The following is a 27799-nucleotide window of genomic DNA, read 5'->3' as shown; positions in this document are numbered from 1 at the left end:
CCATATGGCTCCTGCCAGTTGCCGATAACTCGGTTACAAAACATGATCATCTCATACAATAAAATTTAGCATCATGTCTTGATCATATCACATCACAACATGCCCTGCAAAAACAAGTTAGACGTCCTCTACTTTGTTGTTGCAAGTTTTGCGTGGCTGCTACGGGCTTAAGCAAGAACCAATCTTACCTACGCATCAAAACCACAATGATAGTTTGTCAAGTTGGTGCTGTTTTAACCTTCGCAAGGACCGGGCGTAGCCACACTTGGTTCAACTAAAGTTGGAGAGACAGTCGCCCGCAAGCCACCTATGTGCAAAGCACGTCGGGAGAACCGGTCTCGCATAAGCGTACGCGTAATGTTGGTCCGGGTCGTCTCGTCCAACAATACCGCCGAACCAAAGTATGACATGCTGGTAAGCAGTATGACTTATATCGCCCACAACTCACTTGTGTTCTACTCGTGCATATAACATCAACATATAAAACCTAGGCTCGGATGCCACTGTGGGGAACGTAGTAATTTCAAAAAATTCCTACGCACACGCAAGATCATGGTGATGCATAGCAACGAGAGGGGAGAGTATGATCTACGTACCCTTTGTAGATCACAACGGAAGCGTTAACACAACATAGAGGAAGTAGTCGTACGTCTTCCCGATCCGACCGATCCAAGCACCGTTACTCCGGCACCTCCGAGTTCTTAGCACACGTACAGCTCGATGACGCTCCCCGGGCTCCGATCCAGCAAAGCTTCGGGATGAGTTCCGTCAGCACAACGGCGTGGTGACGATGATGATGTTCTACCGACGCAGGGCTTCGCCTAAGCACTACAACGATAGGTGGAATATGGTGGCAGGGGGCACCGCACACGGCTAAGGAACGATCACGAGGATCAACTTGTGTGTCCTAGGGTGCCCCCTGCCTCCATATATAAAGGAGCCAAGCGGGAGGGGGCGGCCGGCCAAGGTGGGCGCGCCAAGGGGAGTCCTACTCCCACCGGGAGTAGGACTCCTAGTTGGACAAGGAGAGAGGGGAAAGAGGAGGAAGAGAGGAAGGAAAGGGGGGGCGCCGCCCCCCTTCCCTTGTCCTATTCGGACTAGGAAGGGGAGGGGCGCGCGGCCACCTCCTGCCTCCTTCTCTATTCTCCCTCAAGGCCCATGTAGGCCCAATAAACCCCCCGGGGGGGTTCCCGTAACCCTCCGGTACTCCGGTAAAATGCCGATTTCGCCCGGAACGATTCCGATGTCCAAATATAGGCTTCCAATATATCAATCTTTATGTCTCGATCATTTTGAGACTCCTCGTCATGTCCGTGATCACATCCGGGACCCCGAACTAACTTCGGTACATCAAAATGCATAAACTCATAATAACTGTCATTGTAACGTTAAGCGTGCGGACCCTACGGTTCGAGAACAATGTAGACATGACTGAGACAAATCTCCGGTCAATAACCAACAGCGGGACCTGGATGCCCATATTGGCTCCTACATATTCTACGAAGATCTTTATCGGTCATACCTCATAACAACATACGTTGTTCCCTTTGTCATCGGTATGTTACTTGCCCGAGATTCGATCGTCGGTATCCAATACCTAGTTCAATCTCGTTACCGGCAAGTCTCTTTACTTGTTCTGTAATACATCATCTCACAACTAACTTATTAGTTGCAATGCTTGCAAGGCTTATGTGATGTGCATTACCGAGAGGGCCCAGAGATACCTCTTCGACAATCGGAGTGACAAATCCTAATCTCGAAATACGCCAACCCAACATCTACCTTTGGAGACACCTGTAGTGCTCCTTTATAATCACCCAGTTACGTTGTGACGTTTGGTAACACCCAAAGTGTTCCTCCGACAAACGGGAGTTGCATAATCTCATAGTCATAGGAACATGTATAAGTCATGAAGAAAGCAATAGCAACATACTAAACGATCGGGTGCTAAGCTAATGGAATGGGTCATGTCAATCAGATCATTCAACTAATGATGTGATCTCGTTAATCAAATAACAACTCTTTTGTCCATGGTTAGGAAACATAACCATCTTTGATTAACGAGCTAGTCAAGTAGAGGCATACTGGTGACACTTTGTTTGTCTATGTATTCATACATGTATTATGTTTCCGGTTAATACAATTCTAGCATGAATAATAAACATTTATCATGATATGAGGAAATAAATAATAACTTTATTATTGCCTCTAGGGCATATTTCCTTCAACCAACGCCCCCTTTAGTCCCGGTTGCTGGCACCAACCGGGACCAAAGACCTTGTGCTGCCCCACGCCAAAAGTTTAGTCCCACCTCGCTAGCTGAGAGAGCTCGAGAGTGGTTTAAAAGCGCTACTGCGCCTTACCTCTCGAGCTCCTCTAAAATGAAGGCTTTCGGGCCTAACCCTGCGCTGTGTGCCTGTGGGCCTACTGGGCCTCCTGCGGGCCTGAATCCTGGCCCATGGTAGGGTTTCTAGTCGTATCCAGGCCGTGGGGGCCCAATAGGTGGCACTTTTTTTCTTTGTTGCTTTATTTATTTTATTTAGTTTCTACTTACAATAAAATACTTATTGTTGCTATTTTCTTCCAGTTTTTTTGTTTTGTTTTCTACATTATTTATTTTCTTTTGTTTTTTGCTTTATATTTTAATTCTTTTTTGCTTTTAGTTTTAGAAAAATTATGAACTTTCTGTAGTGCCATTAGTTTTCAAATTTGAAAACACTTTTTTAGTTTTTTTGTTTTCTTTGTTGCTTTATTTATTTTATTTTGTTTCTACTTACAACAAAATACTTATTGTTGCTATTTTTTCCAGTTTTCTTCTTTTGTTTTCTGCATTATTTATTTTCTTTAGTTTTTTGCTTTATTTTTTTATTCTTTTTTCTTTTAGTTTTAGAAAAATTATAAACTTTCTGTTAGTGCCATTAGTTTTCAAATTTTAAAACACTTTTTTAGTTTTTTTGTTTTCTTTGTTGCTTTATTTATTTTATTTTGTTTCTGTTTACAAAAAAAATACTTATTGTTGCTATTTTTTGTTTTCCAGATTTTTTGTTTTGTTTTCTACATTATTTATTTTCTTTTTTTTTTTCTTTTTTTTTTATTTCTTTTTTCTTTTAGGTCAGCAAAATTATAAACTTTCTGTTAGTGCCATTAGTTTTAGAAAAAATTATAAACTTTCTGTTAGTGACATTAGTTTTCAAATTTGAATAGTTAAAAATTGAATTCTTTGAAATTTGTGTGAATCACAAGTTTGTGATTAACTTTACTAAAAAAATGAACATAGATGCACCTATAGAGAAAATTCGACCTAAATTCATAGTTTTCAAATGAACTCTGAAAAAGTTGGCATAGCATACTCGTGTGTTACAAAGTTGGCATGGTATCATCATAATAGTTGCGGGAGAAAGTCTTCACTTTTTCTTCGCTTGTGTCATTTGCTTATTGCGCCGTAACCATGGATAATCTTCATCGTTTATCAGGATGCTTGGGTCAGCCTTGACATTGAAGGGAGGAATTTCATGAAACTTTTCACAATCTTCAGACATGTCTGTCTTGCCGTCCACTCCCAGGATGTCCCTTTTTCCTGAAAAAACTATGTGGCGCTTTGGCTCATCGTATGATGTATTCGCTTCCTTATCTTTTCCTTTTCTCGGTTTGGTAGACATGTCCTTCACATAGATAACCTGTGCCACATCATTGGCTAGGACGAACGGTTTGTCAGTGTACCCAAGATTTTTCAGATCCACTGTTGTCATTCTGTACTGTGGGTCTACCTGTACCCCGCCGCCTGACAGATTGACCCATTTGCACTTAAACAAAGGGACCTTAAAATCATGTCCATAGTCAAGTTCCCATATGTCCACTATGTAACCATAATATGTGTCCTTTCGGCTCTCCATTGCTGCATCAAAGCGGACACCGCTATTTTGGTTGGTGCTCTTTTGATCTTGGGCGATCGTGTAAAATGTATTCCCATTTATCTCGTATCCTTTGTAAGTCAATATAGTCAAAGATGGTGCCCTGGACAACAAGTACAAGTCCTCAAAAACAGTGTTGTCACCTCTGAGACGTGTTTCCAACCAACTGCTGAAAGTCCTGATGTGTTCACATGTAATCTAGTCGTCGCATTGCTCCGGGTGTTTGGAGCGCAGACTGTTCTTGTGTTCATCGACATACGGGGTCACCAAGGTAGAGTTCTGTAGAACAGTGTAGTGTGCTTGAGACCAAGAATATCCGTCCCTGCATATTATTGAGTCACTTCCAAGAGTGCCTTTTCTAGTCAGTCTCCCCTCATACCGCGATTTAGGGAGACCTATCTTCTTAAGACCAGGAATGAAGTCAACACAAAACCCGATAACATTCTCTGTTTGATGGCCCATGGAGATGCTTCCTTCTAGCCTAGCGCGGTTACGGACATATTTCTTTAGGACTCCCATGAACCTCTCAAAGGGGAACATATTGTGTAGAAATACGGGCCCCAGGATGACAATCTCGTCGACTAGATGAATTAGGACGTGCGTCATGATATTGAAGAAGGATGGTGGGAACACCAGCTCGAAACTGACAAGACATTACGCCACATCACTCCTTAGCCTTGGTACGATTTCTGGATCGATCACCTTCTGAGAGATTGCATTGAGGAATGCACATCGCTTCACAATGGCTAATCGGACATTTTCCGGTAGAAGCCCCCTCAATGCAACCGGAAGTAGTTGCGTCATAATCACGTGGCAGTCATGAGACTTTAGGTTCTCAAACTTTTTCTCTGGCATATCTATTATTCCCTTTATATTCGACGAGAAGCCAGTCATGACCTTCATATTGAGCAGGCATTCAAAGAAGATGTCTTTCTCTTGTTTCGTAAGAGCGTAGCTGGCAGGACCTTTATACTGCTTCGGAGGCATGCCGTCTTTTTCGTGCAAACGTTGCAGGTCCTCCCGTGCCTCAGGTGTATCTTTTGTCTTCCCATACACGCCCAAGAAGCCTAGCAGGTTCACACAAAGGTTCTTCGTCACGTGCATCACGTCGATTGAAGAGCGGACCTCTAGGTCTTTCCAGTAGGGTAGGTCCCAAAATATAGATTTCTTCTTCCACATGGGTGCGTGTCCCTCAGCGTCATTCAGAACAGCTAGTCCGCCGGGACCCTTTCCAAAGATTACGTGTAAATCATTGACCATAGCAAGTACGTGATCACCGGTACGCATGGCGGGCTTCTTCCGGTGATCTGCCTCGCCTTTGAAATGCTTGCCTTTCTTTCGACATTGATGGTTGGTCGGAAGAAATCGACGATGGCCCAGGTACACATTCTTCCTGCATTTGTCCAGGTATATACTTTCAGTGTCATCTAAACAGTCCGTGCATGTGTGGTATCCTTTGTTTGTCTGTCCTGAAAGGTTACTAAGAGCGGTCCAATCGTTGATGGTCACGAACAGCAACGCCTTTAGGTTAAATTCCTCATGTCTGTGCTCATCCCACGTACGTACACCGTTTCCATTCCACAGCTGTAAAAGTTCCTCAACTAATGGCCTTAGGTACACATCAATGTCGTTGCCGGGTTGCTTAGGGCCTTGGATGAGAACTGGCATCATAATGAACTTTCGCTTCATGCACATCCAAGGAGGAAGGTTATACATACATAGAGTCACGGGCCAGGTGCTGTGATTGCTGCTCTGCTCCCCGAAAGGATTAATGCCATCCGCGCTTAAAGAAAACCATACATTCTTTGGGTCCTTTGCAAACTCATCCGAGAACTTTCTCTTGATTTTTCTCCACTGCGACCCGTCAGCGGGTGCTCTCAACTTCCCATCTTTCTTCCGGTTCTCACTGTGCCATCGCATCACCTTGGCATGCTATTCATTTCTGAACAGAAGTTTCAACCATGGTATTATAGGAGCATACCACATCACCTTCGCAGGAACCCTCTTCCTGGGGGGCTCGCCATCAACATCACCAGGGTCATCTCATCTGATCTTATACCGCAATGCACCGCATACCGGGCATGCGTTCAGATCCTTGTATGCACCGCAGTCATTAGGGCATGCATGTATCTTCTCCACCTCCAATCCTAGAGGGCATACGACCTTCTTTGCTGCGTATGTACTGTCGGGCAATTCGTTATCCTTTGGAAGCTTCTTCTTCAATATTTTCAGTAGCTTCACAAATCCTTTGTCAGCCACAGCATTCTCTGCCTTCCACTGCAGCAATTCCAGTATGGTACCGAGCTTTGTGTTGCCATCTTCGCAATTGGGGTACAACCCTTTTTTGTGATCCTCTAACATGTGATCGAACTTCAGCTTCTCCTTTTGACTTTTGCATTGCGTCCTTGCATCAACAATGATCCGGCGGAGATCATCATCATCGGGCACATCGTATGGTTCCTCTTGATCTTCAGCAGCTTCACCTGTTGCAGCATCATTGGGCACATCGTCTGGTTCCTCTTGATCTTCACCAGCTCCCCCCGTTGCAGCATCACCGTATTCAGGGGGCACATAGTTGTCATCGTACTCTTCTTCTTCGCCGTCTTCCATCATAACCCCTATTTCTCCGTGCCTCGTCCAAACATTATAGTGTGGCATGAAACAAAGCAGGTGGGAGTGAAGGATTTTCCGGTCAGAGTAAGACCTCGTATTCCCACATTCAGTGCATGGACAACACATAAAACCATTCTGCTTGTTTGCCTCAACCGCATCGAGAAACTCATGCACGCCCTTAATGTACTCGGAGGTGTGTCTGTCACCGTACATCCATTGCCGGTTCATCTGCGTGCATTATATATAATTAAGTGTCCAAATTAATAGAAGTTCATCATCACATTAAAACCAAAGTGCATACATAGTTCTCATCTAACATATAGCTCTCCAGAGCATCTAATTAATTAAACCATACATTGAAACTATGTAAAACATTTCAATGCGAAAACAAATGCAATCATAATCGCAACCAAGGTAACAATTGATCCAACGGCATAATGATACCAAGCCTCGGTATGAATGGCATATTTTCTAATCTTTCTAATCTTCAAGCGCATTGCATCCATCTTGATCTTGTGATCATCGACGACATCCGCAACATGCAACTCCAATATCATCTTCTCCTCCTCAATTTTTTTTATTTTTTCCTTCAACAAATTGTTTTCTTCTTTAACTAAATTTAACCTCTCGACAATAGGGTCGGTTGGCATTTCTGATTCACATACATCCTACATAAATAAAATCTATGTCACGTTGGTCGGCATAATTTTCATAAACAATAAATGAACCAATAGTTATAAAGATAATATATATATACCACATCCGAATCATAGACAAGACGAGGGCCGATGGGGGCGGATACCAAAACCATCGCACTATATAAGATGCAATAATAAAAGTAAGAAAATAATACAAGTATCTATGTAAACATACAAGTAAGAATATTTTTCCTTTCAGAAAGAAGATAAGAACAAGAGGCTCACCACGGTGGTGCCGGCGATGAGCTCGGCGCGGGTGATCGACGGCGGTGAAGACGGGGACGGGGCGTGACGGACCGCTAAATCTAGACAAATATTAAGGAAAATGGAGTTTGGAGGTCGAGCTTGGAGAGGAGAAAGCTTAAGTAGTGTGGCTCGGGCATTCCATCGAACACCTTGTGTGCATAGGAGGTGAGCTAGAGCACCACCAAGCCCTCTCCCCCTCGACCAGAAAAAAAACAGATCAGTGTGCTCTGCTCTTACGCGAGGGGGTATATATAGGCACCCCTTTAGTCTCGGTTCAAGCCACCAACCGGGACCAATGGTGGTGGGCCAAGAGCGAGGCCCATTGGTCCCGGTTCGTCCCACCAACCGGGACCAAAAGGTCGAGATGAACCAGGACCAATGGCCCACGTGGCCCGGCCGGCCCCTTGGGCTCACGAACCGGGTCCAATGCCCCCATTGGTCCCTGTTCTGGACTGAACCGGGACTAATGGGCTGACCCGGCCTGAACCAAAGCCCTGTTTTCTACTAGTGACAAAGCATTTTTCTGGTACTAGGGAGTGGCATGATCTCATGGTCTAAGGAACAAATATTTGACATTAAGAAACTTATTGACACGATCAAATGCTAAGCTTATGATTGAGTTTGTTCATCATATCATTCTCCTAATGATATGACCTGATTATTAAATGATAACTCATGTTCATGGTTAGGAAACTTTAACCATCTTTAATCAGTGAGCTAGTCGAGTGAAGGCTTACTAGGGATATCGTATTTGTTTATGTATCCACACATGTATTTGAGTTTCCGGTTCATACAAATATAACATAGAGAAAAATCACTTATCAAGAATAAGGAAATATGATAATAACAACTTTGTTATTGCATCTAGGGCATATTTTCAACAGATGTGTTGTTGCTCAGCCGCCTCCTCCTCTTGGGCGACCTTGTGCTCCATCAACGCGTCGGCCATGGTGAAGCCTGCAGCCAGGGACACCGGGTCCGCCTTGCCTGCGTCCTCCTCCTTCTCCGCGTCCGGTGCCTGCTTCTGCGCCTCCTCCTCCTCTGACTCTAGCGAGTTTGGAGGCAGCCCGGCTGCAAATGCGAGCTTTGCTCCTTGCCCGGATCTCCTCGAGCAGCTCCAACCGTTGCTCCGGGTTGAGCATGACATAAGTGGTTGGGTGTGTGTTCGGTACAATGACGTCCAATAGTTTCTCAAGGCAGTGCGGTTCTAGTCCTATTCAGTAGTCACAGTTGCCTCTTGTTAGGTGTGGTGTCTCTTGTTTTTACACTCGGTGTTGGATTGATAGCACTTGTGCCACTCGCTCATATGCCCTTTTTTTATCTGCTTGTATGAGGATTTTCTCGACACTTTGTATCGGTTCGTTTGTTTGGGCTTTATGTACAAAGTTGGATGAAACCATGTTTCGGTAAATGAATGAACAATCCAAAACAATTTGGAAGTGTTTCAAGTTTTTCCTCCAGATGCCATTTGGATGTCTGTGTCTCCACCTTGCTACGAGAACATGCAGATCAAAATTTGAATGCTCAACAGGAAAAAAAATACAACTCAGACGGTCGAATCGATCATTCCTATAGCCTGAGCTCTTTGGTGCAGTTCCACCCCGTATGCTGCTTGCTTGCCATGGGTTAAACCAACTGTATTCATGCAATGCACGGCCATTTGCATAATCAAAGCGTGAACAACATGTTACCAGGGTCTATAAATTGAGATATCAAGGAATGCATCGATACAGAGGACATGTTTGACGATACCTATGTTACGTTCATGTAGTATTGCCAAAAGAAAAGAAATAAGTGTCTTATATGTGAGTTGAGACATTAGAGGAAAACTGATATGTTAAGTGAAACTCGACTGAGAGGTTAACCTTTGGCCTTTCAGGTTAAGTGTGGATGATATCACCTCTGCTAACAAAAGTACCGATCTTCACTCTTTAGGAGCACCTCCAACGCTAGGCGCTAATAGAAGGCATCAGGAAATACTTCCCGGTCAATCTGCGGTTGCCCTGGAAATTCCTGGCGCCAGATGCCACAGGGACGCAAAAGAAGGCATTCCCGGCTTGTTGTTTATTCGAGCACGAACCCAAGGAGCGGCTGGCCTTCGTTGCCGATCGATAATTAGCGCCCCTAATTAGCCTCTGGCGGTGGAAGAGAAGGCGCTAAGATGCCTTTTTTATTTTTTAATAGTTGTTTTTTCTTTCTAAGTGTCCATATAAGCGTCATGCATTGTTGATGCTCTGATGTGTTCAATGTGATAAATGGGTTCTGGCAAGCGGAAGAGCAGTGAGACAAGAATCAACATCAACAGGAAGTTCATTAACATGTGATGCCTTTAGCATTGTAACTTCTAGTGAAAATCGAATTGTACGGAGCCACCACCTGTTCTCCTTTATGAAGATTTTGCTTCATTAACCTAGGCTATTGCCTCCCCATGATTATTTTTTCAGTTGGTTTCCACACTAGTCCGTCTCTATGCACACATCTTGGAGCATCTCTAGGCCTCTATATGCTCTTATCTTTTAACTCCTCAAATTACTCCTCTAAATTTTAGCGGTTCCTAGCTGATCTCTTAAACTTAACTCCCTAAAAAAATTGAACACAAATTAATGCAAATTTGATTCAAACTAGTCCATCAAACTCGATTCAAACTAGTAGAATAAACTATATTAGTACAAAATTTTAAACAAAATCTAAACTAATTGCATAAAAACTAAAAAAAAACTAGTCCTCCTTGGCCATGATCTTCTCCCAATGCAGCTCACTGTTGACGTCCTCGTCTTTACCGCTGCCTTCAGACCCGAAGCCGTCGCTGGAGCAAAGGTCGATGACTGGCACACTGGACGACCCGGCTCTGTCAGTCTTCCCCAACTTGTACGGCTCGAACTGCCGGTGCTCCTTCTCGGTGTGCTCTGGATACAAGCGGTGGAGCTCCGCCAAGTACTCCTTGTCGGCATGCTCTGCCTTGAGGCACTCGCGGGCCTCCCAGTCCTCCCACAACTCGCGTGGGGAGGCCACTCGATGGTCGATGGGGGCCAAATCAGACACGGCGTCATCAAAGGGGGAGTTGAGCCGCGCCGACGTGTCGTGAAGGCGTACCGGCTGGATGTCGTACGCCTGCGCTCCCTGCGCTGCAGACTGGTAGGAGGTGATCCAGATGTGCATGTGGGTTTTGGGGTCCCTTCTGCCGGCCACCCATGTTCCCCACAACCGCTACGACACGCGAGTTACCTCCTCTGTGACGGCGGCGGCGATGGCAGGTCGGGAACTGGGAGGAGCACGCGTCGCCGCGGGAGGTTCCGCCACGACCTCGGGCTCTAGATGGTTGCGGTGGTGGTCTGGATTGACACTTCTAATCGGTGCAGGGGACTTAAGCTGGATGGATCCGGCCATGTGGGCGACGGGATGATGCCGGATTGGATGCGGGGGCACGCTGCGAGGGCGCGTTGACGGGATGCAGTGTGCTCAAGTAGGGATTGGGCAGCACTGGAATGGATGAGGTCGAGCGGTGGGAGGGGAAACATTTTTAATTCGGAGGTGGGCGGCCGAGTATATTTAAGAGTTCGGGTGAACATAGAGTAAAAAGTTTACTCCTCTAATGCATATAAGAGACTGATTGGGTGCAGTTTAGAGGAGCAAAACCGAAATTTTAATGCTCTAACCGATAGAGGGTTTTCAAATAGAAGGTGAATCACACCCTAGTTTTGATTGAAAGTGATACAGTCCGTGGCATTGGACTTCGATCAGATATAGGCGATGGGGTCACACTAAGGGTGTTTGATTGGACTTTTATTTGCCTTTTGCACTTTGGTTTAGAAGCAAAAGAAAAAACTTCGAAGTCAAAAGCCAGAGCCAAAAGCCTAACCAAAGACCCCCTAACTAAGGAGAGATAAAACAGCCAATCATTTGGAGAGAGGAAGACCATGTGATTATGAGACAAATCCACCAAAGAATCACACCTGCGGTACACAGATGCAAGAGAGAACAACTTCCCTAGACCCAGGTACCATAACCCAATGGCACAGGCATCATTCGCCAACTTTACTTACATTCGGATCAATGAGATCACCTGCAGAATCAGCCAGATGAATTGCTGATGGAAATTGTAAATAAAATTGTCAAACGGTATGTAAGAAGTTGCTTAATCTAATAAGGACTTACGAAATGGACTTCATTTGATTTTGGAGAACCTGGAGAACAGACCGGAGCAAATGTGTTGCTCTATCAACTTCCAGAGAAACCAAATACCGAAGTTCCAGTCCTCTATCAAATTCAAAGTCTCATAAAAAATATAGATATACGTGCATAAAGGGATGACAGATTGACAATATACATCTGGCAAAACCGGGGTGCAGTACTGTTGTCCAGTGTTGGAAAGCTTTCGTTTCTGACTTGTGTTACGCCACGGAAGAAAAAGAAAACGGTTTAACTGAAGCAAGCAGCATGACATGATCACATGAGCAGAGTGAGCGTCCACGGTGAAGCCGACGCCACCACGGAGCAAATGGACACTGCTGGTTCTACAACCCCCTTCTCTGAACACTACCTGCGCTTCTGAACCTGTGTGCGGTAAACCTGCAGGCTGCAGCCCTGTCTGTGCGTCGAGCTGAGAATTCCTCCAAATGCCTGAACTGGTATTCCTCCAAATGCGCGCCTTGCCAACAACTGAACAGAGAATTGGCATCATAGATTGTGCACATCCTCTTTGGGTTGATCTTGCTCTTGGCCAGAAGAACCTACAGAGGGACTGTTCGCCTAGAAGAAGCCCAGCTGTTTCCCAGTGTAATGTGCCTGCACCCCCAGCACCCCTCTTTCCATCAGCGATCGGTACAAAAAGATACACAAGTTGTAGCATAATAAAGTTATGAACAATTGAACATAGTATAGGCTTTTTGGATTAAGAAGATCAAGTTTCTATCTATTTGTGAAAATAAAGCATGTCAAATTTCAAAACCTTATAATGGTCTTTCTGTATTTTATTTTTAGACTTTACATGAGACGCATGTTTAATATGCTACAAATATCAAGTTTTATTTTCTGTATTAGCCCTCGAGTCGGGCTCCACTATCTCACGATATCGGATGCCTACTGCTAATAGAGGCCAAATAAAATTTGTGTAGCTTCCAGTGAGCGAAGTAACACCTAGAGGTAAATAAACGACAACCAAAAGAAACATCAGTTTTGCTAAAGCACACCCAAAGAACATTACATGCTTACAGCATTATTAAGTTGGTCTCTTCTTTCTCTGCAATCGGGTTAGGTTTTCTTTTGCAACAAGAGATGAGTTTCAGAGTTCAAACTCTTTGTTCATAATAAAGGTATATATTCAACTAACATAACCATCTGTTATTTTCTTCTTTCATCTTGCGATTCCAGAAAAGAAGATACCTACTCCTACCGCCTAACAGAAAAATGTGCCAGAAGGTAGTAAGCATAACCATGCAATATATTAGCATTCACTAATAATTATATAAAAGAGAAACGAGAAAAAAAAATTACAGTGCAGCATTCTATGCAACTTCAGTAAGATAAACGTACATTATTACTCAGCAAAATTTGCATCTCTTAAAAGTGCAGTTTAGCATGGTTGAAATGTCATGTTGATTAGATGCCTAAACCAAAATGGTGTGCATGACTGCACTTAACTCACAACTTGATCTAGGTTTATCATAGCTAGTTCAAATAAACAAAACTTTCTGTCCAATGATCCATGACAACCAGAAGTATGCAAACACAGCTGAGGTATATATGACCAACGATTAAAATCACGGGAGAAAGGATTTAGGGGAAGGCCTGCGATGCAGCGAAAGTGTAGACTAATCAGCGTTATCTCCCGCGATTCACAACGGTATTCAAATCGCGTGGCGGATTCCCAGCGGAGGTATGTCAAGGACCTCGGTGCCCAAGACAGCAGGACCTAGGATGTCGTCGAAGAAGACGAGCACGAAACGGCGCAAGTACGGCCGTAGCAGATCGTTCATGAGTGCCTGGAACATCGCCGGCGCGTTGCAGAGGCCGAACGGCATGACCAGGAATTCATAGAGGCTGTCGTGGGTGCGGAAGGCGGTCTTGGGGATGTCCTCCGCTCGCATCCGCACCTGGTGGTAGCCGGAGCGCAAGTCAAGCTTGGTGAAGAAACGAGCGCGCCGGAGCTCGTCGAGGAGTTCGTCCACCACCGGAATCGGAAATGCATTCTTGACGGTGATGGCGTTCAAGGCGCGGTAGTCGATGCAAAAGCGCCAGGACCCGTCGGGCTTGCGGACCAGCAGGACCGGCGAGGAGAATGCGGAACAGCTCATGCGGATGATGCCCTGGGCGAGCATGGCGGCGCACTGACGCTCCAGCTCGTCCTTGTGCGCGGCCGGGTAGTGTCGGGTGGTAGGTGCGACATATGCCAACGGATGGCTTATCATTGTGGGAGCCAGTAAAACATCGCCGGTGCCTGAAAACGGGATTAGGCGAAGACATGCACGCCGGCGAATCTTACCCAGCTTCGGGGCTCTCCGTGGAGATAACACCCCTACTGCTGTTCTGCGGGGTCTCCGCATGATCACTACATGAACAAGTAGCTACACGATGCTCCTTGAGCTGTTTGGCGAAAGGAGGAAGAAGGGCTCTGCTTGCTCTTTTCTCCTCCCTACGTGGTGGCTAAAACTAGCAGGGATCCATCCTCCTTGCATGGGTGTCCCGGGGGTTTATATAGGCCTACCCCCCGGGGGTACAATGGTAATCCGGCTGGGCGTGGGGCCCAGCCGTCTGTGTCTTCGCTCTCCGGCTTCTGCGCCGGCTGCTGGGGCCCGCCGGCTGGTGGGTCCCGCCGGCTACCGGCTCCTTGGTCGACAGGCAGGCCGCACGGTCCAGGGCCTTGTCGGTGGCTGGTTACTGTTGCTCAATCTTGGTGACAAGGGCTTCGCCGAGGTAAGCGTGGCTACAGTGCCGCCGTCCGGCGGGTGACCACTGTAGCCTCACCGCGTCTTGTCTCCTTAATGGGGCGTCTCCTTCGAGGGGGTGGCAAGCCGGCTGGAGAGAGCCGGCTCCGTCTTGGGCCGACTGGGGGAGGCCAGGCCGCCTTCGGGCGTCTCTCTGCACGAAGGGGCCCACCGCCCGTGGGCCGTACCGGTGGCCCGTCGTGGATGACGTCAGGATCAACGTGGCAACAGTGCTGCGCCGGATGGGTCATGGCCACCCGTACGGCGCACTGTGCCAGGCGCGCTCCGGGATTCGAGGGTGGCAGGCTTCACTGTAGCCACGCCCCGTCACATCGCCGTTACGTGGGTGCAGACTTCGAGGGTACGGTCTTGACCGCTTTATGGGAGCCGGCTCCTTGGAGTCGGCCTTCTCGCAGCCGGCTCCTTGGAGCCAGCGCTCCCGCGGCTTTCTTCATGAGGGCTGAAGCCGGGCCGCCCTCCAATAGCCGGCCTGCGAGACAGCCGGCCAGGGGAAGGCGGCCCCATGTCTTGGATTCTTGAGAGCCGGATCGGCTCGTAATTTTTTCAGAAAGGCCAGGGGGAGCCGGCTAGGCTACCCGTGGTCACTTACTCCGACAGTAGTCCCCGAAGCTGAGCGAGCTTCGAGGCTGATAAAGGGACGAGAAGCTTGGTCAGCTTCCTATCCTGAGGGGCCGGCTTTGTTTGTGCACGCCGACTTCGGAAAGCTCCGTTTCTCGTAGGCGGGAACGCGGTCGACCTGCGAGCCGTCCGCAGGCCATCCCGCGGGCCACGTGGCAAGGAAACCCTGCCAATGCACACGCGCGACGGGGCGCCGCCGCAGGCCCGGGCCCGCCACTACTAGGCCTCCGCCCGAGCGTGGATCTTCTGCGGCCCACATGGACCTCTCACCTTCTCACGGCGGTTTTATTCTGCCATCAAGGCGTAATAATCGCGGGACGTGGGGGAGTGGGCGCAGTTGATCCCCATGTTCTCCCATGCCGCGCCTCCTCGGCTCCGCCGCGCGGTCTACAAGTAGGAGGAGGAGGGGGAGCGGCAGAGGCTCGCGCGCTCTCCCTCACTCCGCCCTTTCTCGTCTTCCTTCTTCTCCTTCCCGCTGCCACAGTAGCTCTTGCCGCGCCGCTCCGCCGCCGCATCGTCTTGCTTCTCACCGCGCTGCCTCATGGCGCTGTCAAGCTCGTGGGATGGCTCCAACGTCCATGAGGACCACGTCGCGTTCCTCCGCCAGACATGACGTCTGCCCGGCGAGGACTTCGTCCGGGTTCGTCTAGCACCGGAGGAGGAGATTTCGCCGGCACCGGAGGAGGACGAGCGGGTGATCTTCCGCTCGCACTGCCTGCGCGGCTTCGGCCTTCCGGCGAGCGGGTTCCTCCGAGCCTTCCTCGAATTCTACAACCTCCAACCGCATCACCTCACGCCCAACGCGGTGATGCTGCTGTCGGCCTTCGTCACGCCGTGCGAAGGCTTCCTTGGGGTCCTCCCCACGCTCGAGCTCTGGGCGGAATTCTTCCAAAGCAAGCTCGGGACCGTCGTCGCGGGCGTGCCCGCCCCTTGCGGAGCCTTCATTGCCATGAGGCGGGCGAGCGAGAACAACCCCTTCCCGCCCATCCCGCTGATCCAGTCGGTGAAGCTCTGGCAGAAGTCATACTTTTACGTGAAGAATGTCGCGGAGCAGGGCGACTACGTCAACCTGCCGGCTTACGAAGCCGGCCCGCCGGCTGGGAGGCGACCTTCGTGGCGCTACCGGGCCAGGTCGTTGTCCCAGGCCGGGAACGCAGCCGTCTCCCGGCTTCGGGTGATGATCCAGTCGGAGGACCTGACCGAAGCCGACTTGGTGGCCGCCTTCGTGGAGCACCGGGTTCTTCCCCTCCAAAGCCGGCCTCACATGGTTTGTCAGATGAGCGGCCGCTTCGACCCAAGCCGGCTGAGCACCAGGGAGATGCCTCATGCAGAGGTCTCCTACATGGTGAACTATATCTCCGACTACAAGCTCGCCGAGGATTGGCGGTACAGCAAGGGGCCGTACTCTCGCGCCAACCCTCCGCCCGTCGTAAGTTCTTTCTTCTTTTCTTCCTTTGGTAGCCGGCCTTATGATAGCCGGCCTATGATCAGTCGGTTTGTCCCTAGCAGAACCCTCTCCTTCTGCCGACGACCGGGGCCGCAGGGATAGAGCGCCAGCTCCTCCCTGATCGCACGGTGGACGACGCCGACGACCCGGACTTGGGAGCGGCCGCCATGGAAGACGCCATCGTGGGGGAAAGCGACGAGGCCGGAGGCGCAGGGCTCACGGCCGGCTTCGAGGACTGGCCGGATGATGCCGAAGTCGAAGTCACCCCGCGCCGCCAGCCGGCGCCTGATCATCAAGGCGCGAGCTCGTCCGCCGCGCCGGCTGCTGGCGGCGGCGCCCAGAAGTGTCGGCCGTGTCGATCCTCTTCGGCAGCCGGCCGAAGAAGTCCAAGGCTTCCACAGCGGCGACCAAGCGAGATGAGGCGGCCGCGAAGGCGGCCCGCTTCCGCAAGGCGGTGAAGCAGCCGCAGGCGATCTCAGCGTAAGTCGTCGAATGCTTGGATACGTTTTTTTGTCGTTCTTTTCGATTGAAAACTCTTCTAAACCTTTCTTTGCTCGCCGGACAGGGCGCCACTTTCCCTTGAGCGGGGTTCGGGCGGCTCCGTAGTCGGGCCGACTGGAGGGTCTTCGGGCTCCCGCCGCGTGGATCCCCGCGCCGACCTCAGGGAGGCCACGGAGCTGAACGCACGAGAGGTGCGGGAGGAGCGGGAGGCGTCGGAGCGAAGGGCCGCCCAGGCGACGAAGGAGCGGGCCGATGCAGCAGCCAAGGCCCGGGCGGAGGCGGTAGCTGCGGAGACGGAGGCGAAGGCTTCGCACAACCAGCCTCCGCTGCTAGCCATTCCCCTCCGCGCCGTGGCCCCCAACATTCCTGTGCCTCCGCTGGAGGAGGTCGACCAAGAACCGCAGGTGCTGGAGCGGAGATAGGACTCCGTGATCTTCGTGGAGGGGGCGCCGCCGGCAGCGCCAACCGGAGCGGGCCAAGGCGGCCAGTCGGCTGCGGCGCCAGAGCAGCCAGCCGGAGGTGAGCCGGAAGAAGGAGCCGGCCTCGAGGTGTAGCCAGCAATGCGCCGGCACACAGGGGGAGGCACCGCTGCGCCAGAGCCGCACCGAGCTACGGGTGCCAGCCGGACGGCGGAGGCCTTGGAGGCGGCCAGCACCGGCTCGTCCGAGTGGACTCCCAGCGGTGGGACGGGCGAGCTGAATGTGGCGGCCCAAGAGATTCGAAACCGGCTTCAGGCCCAAGCCGCCTCGCTGCAGCAATACACTTAGGAGTTCCTTGCAACGCGGGCCGTCATCCGGGTGAGTCTTCTATCTTTGCTTGCTTTGTTCTCTTGGTTTCTTCCGTGGGGGCGCGTCAGCGCACCCATTGGGTGTAGTCCCCGAGATTCGGGCCGACTGCTGAGCAGTCGGGTCGAATCTTTCCTGACGACTACCTTATTCTCGCCTCCTGTCTAATCTTCCAGGAGTATCATAACCTCCGCGCTGCCGCCTTCAACTCCCAGGCTCAGGAGCTAGGTCGGAGAACCGAAGACCTGATCAGCAGCCGGAGTACGTACTTGGCTTCGTTCATCTCCTGTGGGGGCGCGTCAGCGCACCCATTGGGTGTAGTCCCCGAGATTCGGGCCGACTGCTGAGCAGTCGGGTCGGATCTTTCCTGACGACTTCACCTTACTGGTTTTTCTTTTGTCTTTCGTGCTCGCAGAAGCCAATGCCGACTTAAGGGGGCAGCTCAGCGAGACGCAGGCCACCCTTCGTGCCAAGGAAACCGAGTACGACGCCTTGGTCCTGGAGCGTGACCGCCTGGCCAAGAAGCTGGCTGACCAGGAGGGGAGCCACAAGGCGGCTCTGAAGAAGGCGCGGGATAACGAAGCCGCCCTGAAGGCCGAGTTTGAGACTGAAGCGGCGGCCTGGGCTGAGACCAGGCAAGCGCTGAATGAAGGCTTCGGCCGTATTGAGGATTTGATTGACGGTAAGCCGCCTTCCTCGCTCCTTGCCTGCCCCTTGCCGCCTGACTTGTGTTCTGACTTGAGCTGCTTTTTATTCTCTGTGCAGACTACTTTCCTGGCTACTCCGTCTTTGCTGCCCAAACCATCGAGGCCCATCGCGAAGCGCGCCGGCAGGCGGGGGCTGAAGTAGCGCCGGACGCGAGTCGGTCGCTCGAAGAGCAACTCTTGGCGGTCCAAGCGCGGCTGCAGCCGGCTCATCGTACGCTCCGCCGCCTCCAGCGTGCCGGAGCGCAGGTGTTGGCCGCCCTCTGGCCAAGCGAGACGATTCCCCGCACCCCGAGTCGGACTGTCGACTGGCTGGAGGTTGCGGTTGGCCGCTTCGAGGCCTGGAAGGCGTCGGCGGCCCGGCTTGGAGCTGGGCGGGCCCTGGAGTTCGTCCGAGCTTGGTATCCGGGGCTGAACCTGGACCAGCTGCGCACCTGGCGGCTGGAGGCCGACGAAGAGCTGGAGGAGGTGCGACCGGCTATCGCTCAGCGCGCTTCGACGATCGCCGAGTGTACTGATATCAGTGTCTTCGCTCCTGAGATCAATGACGACAGCGTCGCCCAGCCGGAGGAGTGGTTCGGGCTGGACCCGACAGCGGGTGAAGACTCGGCAGAGGAGATCGCCTCTAGCGATGAAGGCGAAGACGACGAAGGAGAGGAGGGCGAAGATGTTGAGCCGGCCGGTGGAACAGCCAGCCAGCCTCAGCCTGACCGTGCCTCCGGCAACGAGGCGCGCGCAAGCGCGCCTTCTGTGGGAGGAGGTGATCATGCCGAGGTTCGCCAGCCGGCCACTCCTCCAGCCGGCACTGTCGTCTCCACCGACCTGCCCGGCTCGTCAGTTGCTCCGCCGGCTTAATCTGCCGTCCTTGTTTTTTCCTGCTTGTTGCCTTCTGAACAATTTCATTATGCTTCCGCAGTTCCACCCACTGGGGGTGTATCCAGACTATGTTGAATGCTGGCCTTTTGAAGGTCTTTTATGTAAATATTAACTTGTGCATGTTTGGTTTCCATTCACGTATGCTTTTTATCCTTAGGCTGTTTCCTTTGCCGCCTTCCCCTTTTGGGGAGGCAAGTACTTGAGCTTTCTTGGATTGAAGTGAAGTGAATGGAAGCTGGCTGGCCGGCTACTCTGGTAGTCGGTCGGTGGTGGGGGAGAAACTGGCTTTTGTTATATTAGTCCGTTAGTCCCTAGCCGTTTTTCGTGTGGGCGCCCGTTCCTGCCCTTAACTCTTGCCAGCCGGACAGCCGGTTCTTCGAACTGCGACTTTTGGCAAGAGAAGGCTTGGGAGCCGGCACACTACTTGTCTGACTGCGGGTAGGACTTCTAATATAACTCCAGGCGGCCAGTCCCCGGGCCGACTAGTCGAACCCGGTGCCGGACGGAAAAAAAAGTGAATGCAATGACAAGGCCATAAGCATGATACTCTTCATTCATAGATAAAAGATGGCAGTCCCCGAGCTCTCCTCGGGGGGCCTATTGTCTCGTACTTAGTACAAAAGTTAGCGTGATACATACTGCATTTCAGCTGTAAAACCTTCGGAGGAGGTTGGCGTTCCATGGTCGTTCCGACTCCTTGCCGGAGTCGTCTCTCTTTCGTGCCTTCGGCTTCTGCGCGTCGATCAGGTAGTAGGAGTCATTGCCTAAGGCTCTGCTGATGACGAAGGGGCCCTCCCAAGGGGCCGAGAGCTTGTGCTGGTCGGCTGTTCGCTGGATCAGCCGGAATACAAGATCGCCCTCTTGGAAGGATCTTGGCTTGACCTTCCGGCTGTGGTAGCGGCGCATGCCCTGCTGATAGATGGCGGACCGGCTGAGGGCTAACAGCCGGCTTTCTTCCAGCAGGTCGACGACGTCTTCTCGTGCTTCCTTGGCCTCCGCTTCCGTGTACATGGTTACCCGAGGCGAGTCGAACTCGATGTCAGTTGGGATGACCGCCTCGGCACCATACACGAGGAAGAAAGGGGTGAAGCCGGTTGACTTGTTTGGTGTAGTGCGCAGACTCCAGAGGACAGCCGGCAGCTCATCGAGCCAACAGCCGGCTGAACGCTCCAGTGGTACGATCAGTCGGGGCTTGATGCCGGAGAGGATGAGGCCGTTGGCTCGCTCGACCTGGCCGTTTGACTGCGGGTGGGCGACGGACGCTAGGTCCAACCGGATGCCTTGCGTCGCGCAGAAACGTGCCAAGGCTCCCTTGGCGAAATTCGTGCCATTGTCGGTGATGATGCTGTGTGGCATGCTGTACCGAGTTGTTATATCTGCGATAAATGTGACGGCAGTCGGCCCATTCAGCTTCTTGATCGGCTTTGCTTCAATCCATTTGGTGAATTTGTCCACGGCGACAAGCAGATGTGTCATGCCGCCGCGCGCCGTCTTGAATGGGCCCACCATGTCCAATCCCCAAACGGCGAAGGGCCAAGTGAGGGGAATGGTCTTGAGTGCTGAAGCCAGCATGTGTTGCTTGGAGCTGAAGAGTTGGCACCCTTTGCAATGTTTAACTAACTCCTTGGCGTCATCCAAAGCAGTCGGCCAAAAGAAACCATGGCGGAAGGCTTTGGCGACGAGTGATCTTGAGGCCGCATGGTGGCCGCATTCTCCTTGGTGGATGTCTCTGAGGATTGCAATGCCCTTCTCTTGCTCGACGCATCGCTGGAGGACTCCAGTGACACTGCGCTTGACGAGCTCTCTGTTGACGATTGTATATGCTCCGACTCGGCGTTGGACTTGTCTTGCGTCTACTTCATCAGCCGGCAGGTCTTGGTTTATTAGGAAGTTGAGGATGGATTGGGCCCATGACGGAGCTGCGACTTCTTCTATTGCCAAAACGGCTACTGCGACCAGGGTGAGCGGGCTGGGCGGTGAAATGCTAGGGTCGGCCGCCGCCTGTTGTGTTGGTGTACTCTCCGGGCCGACTACCGCAGTCCCCGAGCCGGGTGAGGCGGTCCCTGGGTCGGGCGTAACTACAGAAGTCCCCGCGCCGCCTGCTGACGTCCCTGGGCCGACTATCGAAGTCCCCGGGTCAACTGCTTGGCTCTTCGAGCCGGATCCGGCCGCGTCGGGGTCAGGTGGCACGAAGATGGAATCAGACTCTGGAGACGGCTTGATAGACGGCTTGAGGAGGCATTGTAGAGAGACGCCAGTTGGTATTGTTTGCCGGGTGGAGCCTCATCAGCTGGCTCGTTGTCGGCTCGCGGTACATGGAGGAACTTGCATCCTTCAAAATACCCACTGATCTGCTGAACGAGGAAGCGGTAGCTTGCCATATTTGCGTCCTTGGCGTCCCAGTCGCCGGATGATTGCTGGACCACCAAGTCCGAGTCGCCATAACATAGGATCCAGCGAATGCCGAGCTCTTTGGCAAGCCGGAGCCCGTGTATGAGCGCCTCGTACTCGGCTACATTGTTGGAGGCGGCAAAGTGGATTTGCAGCGTGTATCTGAGCTTGTCACCTTTGGGAGAGGTGAGGATGATGTCGGCTCCCAAGCCGGTGCGCGTCTTGGACCCATCGAAGTGCATGCGCCAATGAGTGGAGTCGGGAGCCGGCGACAGGTACTGGGTTTCGGCCCAGTCGACGAGGAAGTCGGCCAATGCTTGGGACTTGATGGCGGTGCGAGGCTGGTAGAAGATCGTATAGGGGGCCAGCTCGATGGCCCATTTCGCCACCCGGCCGGATGCATCCCGGCTGCCTATGATCTCGGCCAGCGGGGCGGTGCATACAACCGTGATGGGATGCTCTTGGAAGTAGGGCTTCAGCTACTTGGCGGCGAAGTACACGCCGTAGCACATCTTCTGGTAGTGCGGGTAGTTCTGCTTCGAGGTAGACAGCACCTCGCTCAAATAGTACACCAGCGTCTGGACCGGCTGGGCTCGGCCTTCTTCTAGGCGTTGGACTACGATGACGGTGCTAACCACCCGGCTGGTTGCAGCAATGTAGAGGAGCATGGGCTCTTTCTCAGTCGGCGCCGCCAGGACTGGCGGTGTGGCCAGCATCTTCTTCAGCTCGTGGAAAGCTTGGTCAGCTTGGTCATTCCACTCGAAGTGAGTGGTCTTCTTCATGAGGCGGTAGAGGGGGAGAGCTTTCTCTCCGAGCCAGCTGATGAAGCGGTTTAGGGAGGCCAAGCACCCGGTGAACTTCTGGATGTCTCGAAGCTTGGTGGGAATCGCCATTCTCTCAATGGCCTTGATCTTTACTGGGTTGCATTCGATGCCGCGTTCGGAGACCAGGAAGCCTAGGAGCTGGCCGGCTGGTACTCCGAACACGCATTTCTCGGGGTTAAGCTTGATTTGGAACCGGCGTAGGTTCTCAAATGTTTCCTTGAGGTCTTCCAGCAAGGTGCCGCGCTTCTCCGTCTTCACCACAATGTCGTCTACGTAGACGTGGGCATTTCTGCCGAGTTGCTTGAGGAGGCACTTCTGCATGCAACGCTGAAAAGTGGCACCGGCATTTCTTAAGCCGAATGTCATAGTCAGGTAGCAAAAGGCTCCGAATGGCGTGATGAAGGCGGTCTTCAGGCGGTCTGCCGGATTTAACTTTATCTGGTGATACCCTGAGTAAGCATCCAAGAAACTCAACAGCTCGCATCCGGCCGTGGAGTCTATCACCTGGTCAATCCTTGGCAGGGCAAAGGGATCTTTGGGGCAAGCCTTGTTGAGGCTCGTGTAGTCTATACACATGCGCCATTTGTTATTCTTCTTTAGCACGAGGACTGGGTTGGCGAGCCACTCTGGAAAGAAAACTTCCATAATGAAGCCGGCTGCCAAAAGCCGGGCTATCTCCTCTCCCACAATCCTGCGTTTCTCCTCCGACAGTCGGCGGAGGGGTTGTTTGACTGGCTTTGCGTCTTCTCGGACGTGTAGTTTGTGCTCGGCGAATTCCTTCGGAACGCCCGGCATGTCCTTGGGGGGGCATGCAAAGATGTCCCAATTCTCACGGAGGAAATCGGCGAGCTCGCCTTCCTATTTGCTGTTTAGGTTTGCCCCGATGACGGCAAACCTCTCTGGGTGCTTGGGGTCAAGAGGTATCTTCTTCGTCTCCTTGGCCGGCTGGAAAGATCCTTGGGCATCATACTCCATGGGATCGGGGGACAGGGCCGACTGCTTGCCGGCCATGGCCACGACTCGGTCCAACATCTTCTTTTCTTCGGCAATCACAAGGGACTCGGCCAGCCGGCTGCTGGCCGCCGCGCACTCGGAGGACTTCTTGTAATCGCCAGCTACAGTGATTTGGTGCTTGGTGTCTTCATCTTGAGGTATGCATAGTGGGGAACTTCCATGAATTTGGCCAAGGCAGGTCGGCCAAGCAATGCATGGTAAGGGCTCTCCAGGTCCACCACTTCAAACCAGATCGCTTCCCGGCGGAAATGCTCCTTGTCCCCAAAAAGTACATCAATCTTGATCTTGCCAATGGGGGCGCAGGACAGGCCTCGTACGATGCCATGGAACACTGTCCGAGTAGGCATGAGTTGCTTTGTCTTGACGTTCAGCTTCTCCAGGGTGTCGCGGTACAAGATGTTGATGTTGCTCCCGCCGTCTATCAACACACGGGAGAAGCGTGCGGCGCGTCTGTCCGTTGCAAGGGTGGCATCCAGAACCAACGCGTAAGAGCCGGGAGATGGCATCACCTCTGGGTGGTCGGCCCGGCTCCAGCTGATAGGTTTTTCTGACCAGTGCATGTGCTCGGCGGGGTTGGCAGTGACCATGTTGACTTCCTGGTTCTCTCGGTGTTTGCTGCGCCGGTCTTCGGGCTGGCTTGTAAAGACGATATAGGCGGCATGCTCGTCGGGGAACTCATCACGCACGGATCCGACTGCGGGCCGAGCGGCCGGCGGCGGCGGAACCGGAGGCGGCGGGCCGGCAGGCGGAGGCGGCGCGAGCCCTTCGCCTTTGGAGATTCGGGTGAGCCAATGGCACTTCTGGGTTGTGTGGTTGGACGGCTTCGCGCCGCTGTGGAACTTGCACGGGGCGTCGAGAGTTTGCTCATAGGAGAAGGCCGGCTGCCAAGCCGGCCTGCCGCCCTTGGGTTTCTTGGATGCGGGCCGCCCTTCGGGCGGCACGTCTTCGACTGTGGCCACCTGCCGACTGGCGGGAGGCGGCGCGGGGCCCTTGCGCTTGTGGTCATTCGAGTGTGGGCGTCGGCCGGAATCCCCAGCCGGCGTCTTGGGCGCCGGGTTGAGTACCTTTCTGGACGCGTCTACCCGGAGCTCGGTCTTTATTGAGGAGTCAGCGGTGGCGTACTTATCCGCTATGTCCAGAAGCTCGTCGAGGGTAGTAGGCTCGTCGCAGAGAAGCTTGTGCTTGAGGAGGGTGCCTTCTCGGCAACTGGCTGTGAAGTATTCTATGGCTTGCACCTCGTGCACCCCTTCGCAAGAGTTGCGGAGCTCGGCCCAACGCGTGAGGTAGTCGCGAGTGGACTCGGCGGGGCCTTGTATGCACAAGGAGAGCTGTCTGGGCTTGGGAGCCTGCTTGTAGGTGCTGGTGAAGTTGCGGACGAAGGCTTCTGTGAAATCTAGCCAGCTGTTGATGCTGTGTGGTTTGAGGCTGTTGAGCCAGGTCCGCGTCGTGCCTTGCAGCATGAGGGGCACGTACTTCACGGCAACGCGCCGGTTGCCGTTGGCTATGCTAACCGTCGTGGAGTAGTCGATCAACCAATCTTCCGGCTTCACGGCGCCGTTGTACTTGGGCTTGTCTCTTGGGAGCGAGAACCCTTTGGGGAAGGGCTCGTCGCGAATGCGGGGGCCGAAGCAAGGCGGTCCGACATTGTCTTCTTCTTCCAGAGCCAGGGATCGCGCCAGGCGGTCGATCCGATGGCGGGCGTCGTTTTCGCCGACTCCTTCGCGGCGACCTAGTCGGCCGCTGAGAGTCGGATGCGCCACAGGCGGAGGGGTGGGATATCTCTCTCCACGGGGCCGAGGCGGGGGCGGGTTGCCCCGCCACTCCACGGCCCGAGGGTGGCCTTCTGCGTCTCGCTCGATGGAGATCCGGGTTTGGCTTCGGCTGGCAGCCGGTTCTTTCTCGCTCCGCGCGCGGTCTCTACCCACAATCGGCGTCCGGGACATCGCACCGTGATCTCGGCGCGGGGGAGGGCTTTCCGCGCGTGCGTCGACTTCGTTCCGCTGCGCGGCTGCATCGATCAGCTGCTGGATGCGCCGGGTCATGTGGGGGAGTTCTTCGGCCCCCAGTCCGTCTAGCTCGTCTACGGCCGTCTGGGCGGTGCGCAGGTTCTCGAGTGGAGTGGCGTAGACCGGGCGGTCGACTCCTAACGTGTCGGCAATGACAGCGACGCGCTGCCTGACAACGCCGGCCTGGCTAGGCCCGCCTGGGGGCGGCGTGCCAAAGGCGGCGCGGTCGGCCTCGCGTCGGTGGGCCTCAGCGAGGCGTCTCATGGAAACCAACTTCCGGCCCTCCGCGAGGAGGGCGAGGCGGCGAGCTTCCAGTGCTTCAGCGTCGGCGTCTGCCGGGAGGGGGACGGACAAGTCGGGGACCGCCGCGTGCGGGGCGTCGTGGGCGCTCTCGTCGGCAGCGCCGTCATGGCTGATGACCATCACCTCGGTGGTGACAGCGTCGCAGCCATCGGCCCGGGGAAGCGGGTCGTTGTAGATCGTGACGTTGGCGGGGAAGGTGTCGAATGAGGCCGTGTCGGAGTCGACAGGCATCGGATAGGTGGAGCCAACTGACTCCAAGTCCACAGCAGGCTCGTCGGAGACATGGAACCGGCCGAGGAGGCTGACGAGGCGGTCGGTGCCTGCATCAGAGGCGAGCTCGTCGGAGATGAGGGTCTTGTCGAGGAGATCAGCGAGCCTGCTCGCTGCGCAGGCGTTGTTTGACGCCTTGCAGCGCGTCATGGAAAGCGTCGTCGGGCATGCCGAGCTGGCTACGCTCGCGGGGGAGGAAAAGGGTTCCCGTCCAGAACAGGTCTCCGGACGACGGTGCACCTGGCCCCACGGTGGGCGCCAAATGTCGGGTGGTAGGTGCGACATATGCCAACGGGTGGCTTATCATTGTGGGAGCCAGTAAAACATCGTCGGTGCCTGGAAACGGGATTAGGCGAAGACATGCACGCCGGCGAATCTTACCCAGCTTCTGGGCTCTCCGTGGAGATAACACCCCTACTGCTGCTCTACGGGGTCTCCGCATGATCACTACATGAACAAGTAGCTACACGATGCTCCTTGAGCTGTTTGGTGAAAGGAGGAAGAAGGGCTCTGCTTGCTCTTTTCTCCTCCCTACGTGGTGGCTAAAACTAGCAGGGATCCATCCTCCTTGCATGGGTGTCCCAGGGGGGTTATATAGGCCTACCCCCCGGGGGTACAATGGTAATCCGGCTGGGCGTGGGGCCCAGCCGTCTGTGTCTTTGCTCTCTGGCTTCTGCGCCGGCTGGTGGGGCCCGCCGGCTGGTGGGGCCCGCCGGCTGGTGGGTCCCGCCGGCTACCGGCTCCTTGGTCGATAGGCAGGCCCCACGGTCCAGGGCCTTGTCGGTGGCTGGTTACTGTTGCTCAATCTTGGTGACGAGGGCTTCGCCGAGGTAAGCGTGGCTACAGTGCCGCCGTCCAGCGGGTGACCACTGTAGCCTCACCGCGTCTTGTCTCCTTAATGGGGCGTCTCCTTCGAGGGGGTGGCAAGCCGGCTGGAGAGAGCCGGCTCCGTCTTGGGCCGACTGGGGGAGGCCAGGCCGCCTTCGGGCGTCTCTCTGCCTGAAGGGGCCCACCGCCCGTGGGCCGTACCGGTGGCCCATCGTGGATGACGTCAGGATCAACGTGGCAACAGTGCTGCGCCGGACGGGTCATGGCCACCCGTACGGCGCACTGTGCCAGGCGCGCTCCGGGATTCGGGGGTGGCAGGCTTCACTGTAGCCACGCCCCGTCACATCGCCGTTACGTGGGTGTAGACTTCGAGGGTACGGTCTTGACCGCTTTATGGGAGCCGGCTCCTTGGAGTCGGCCTTCTCTCAGCCGGCTCCTCGGAGCCAGCCCTCCCGCGGCTTTCTTCATGAGGGCTGAAGCCGGGCCGCCCTCCAATAGCCGGCCTGGGAGACAGCCGGGCAGGGGAAGGCGGCCCCATGTCTTGGATTCTTGAGAGCCGGATCGGCTCGTAATTTTTTCAGAAAGGCCAGGGGGAGCCGGCTAGGCTACCCGTGGTCACTTACTCCGACAGGTAGCGATACGGCCGGACGGCCACCGGGCCGGAACCGGGCAGCAGGGTGATGTCGTGGTCACGGCCGCGGGGTGGTGGCATGCCGAAGGGTTCGGCGAAGATGCCGTCGAACTCGGAGATGATGGCGTCGAGGAAGTCGCGGCCGTTGCATGATTTCAGGGCTGGCCCGGCCGGTCCGGCAATGCCGCG

The 27799-nt window shown here is 53.4% G+C and overlaps 1 pseudogene; it reads right to left on the bottom strand.

Moving 5' to 3' along the window:
- Positions 1 to 11726: 11726 nt before the first annotated feature.
- Positions 11727 to 27799, bottom strand: part of LOC123148440 (disease resistance protein RGA2-like) — a 22082-nt pseudogene continuing 6009 nt past the window's right edge.

Source organism: Triticum aestivum, chromosome 7A (assembly GCF_018294505.1).
Source record: "Triticum aestivum cultivar Chinese Spring chromosome 7A, IWGSC CS RefSeq v2.1, whole genome shotgun sequence".
NCBI lineage: Eukaryota > Viridiplantae > Streptophyta > Magnoliopsida > Poales > Poaceae > Triticum > Triticum aestivum.
Note: the sequence above shows the minus strand (reverse complement) of the source record. Positions and strands in the feature narration are given on the sequence as shown.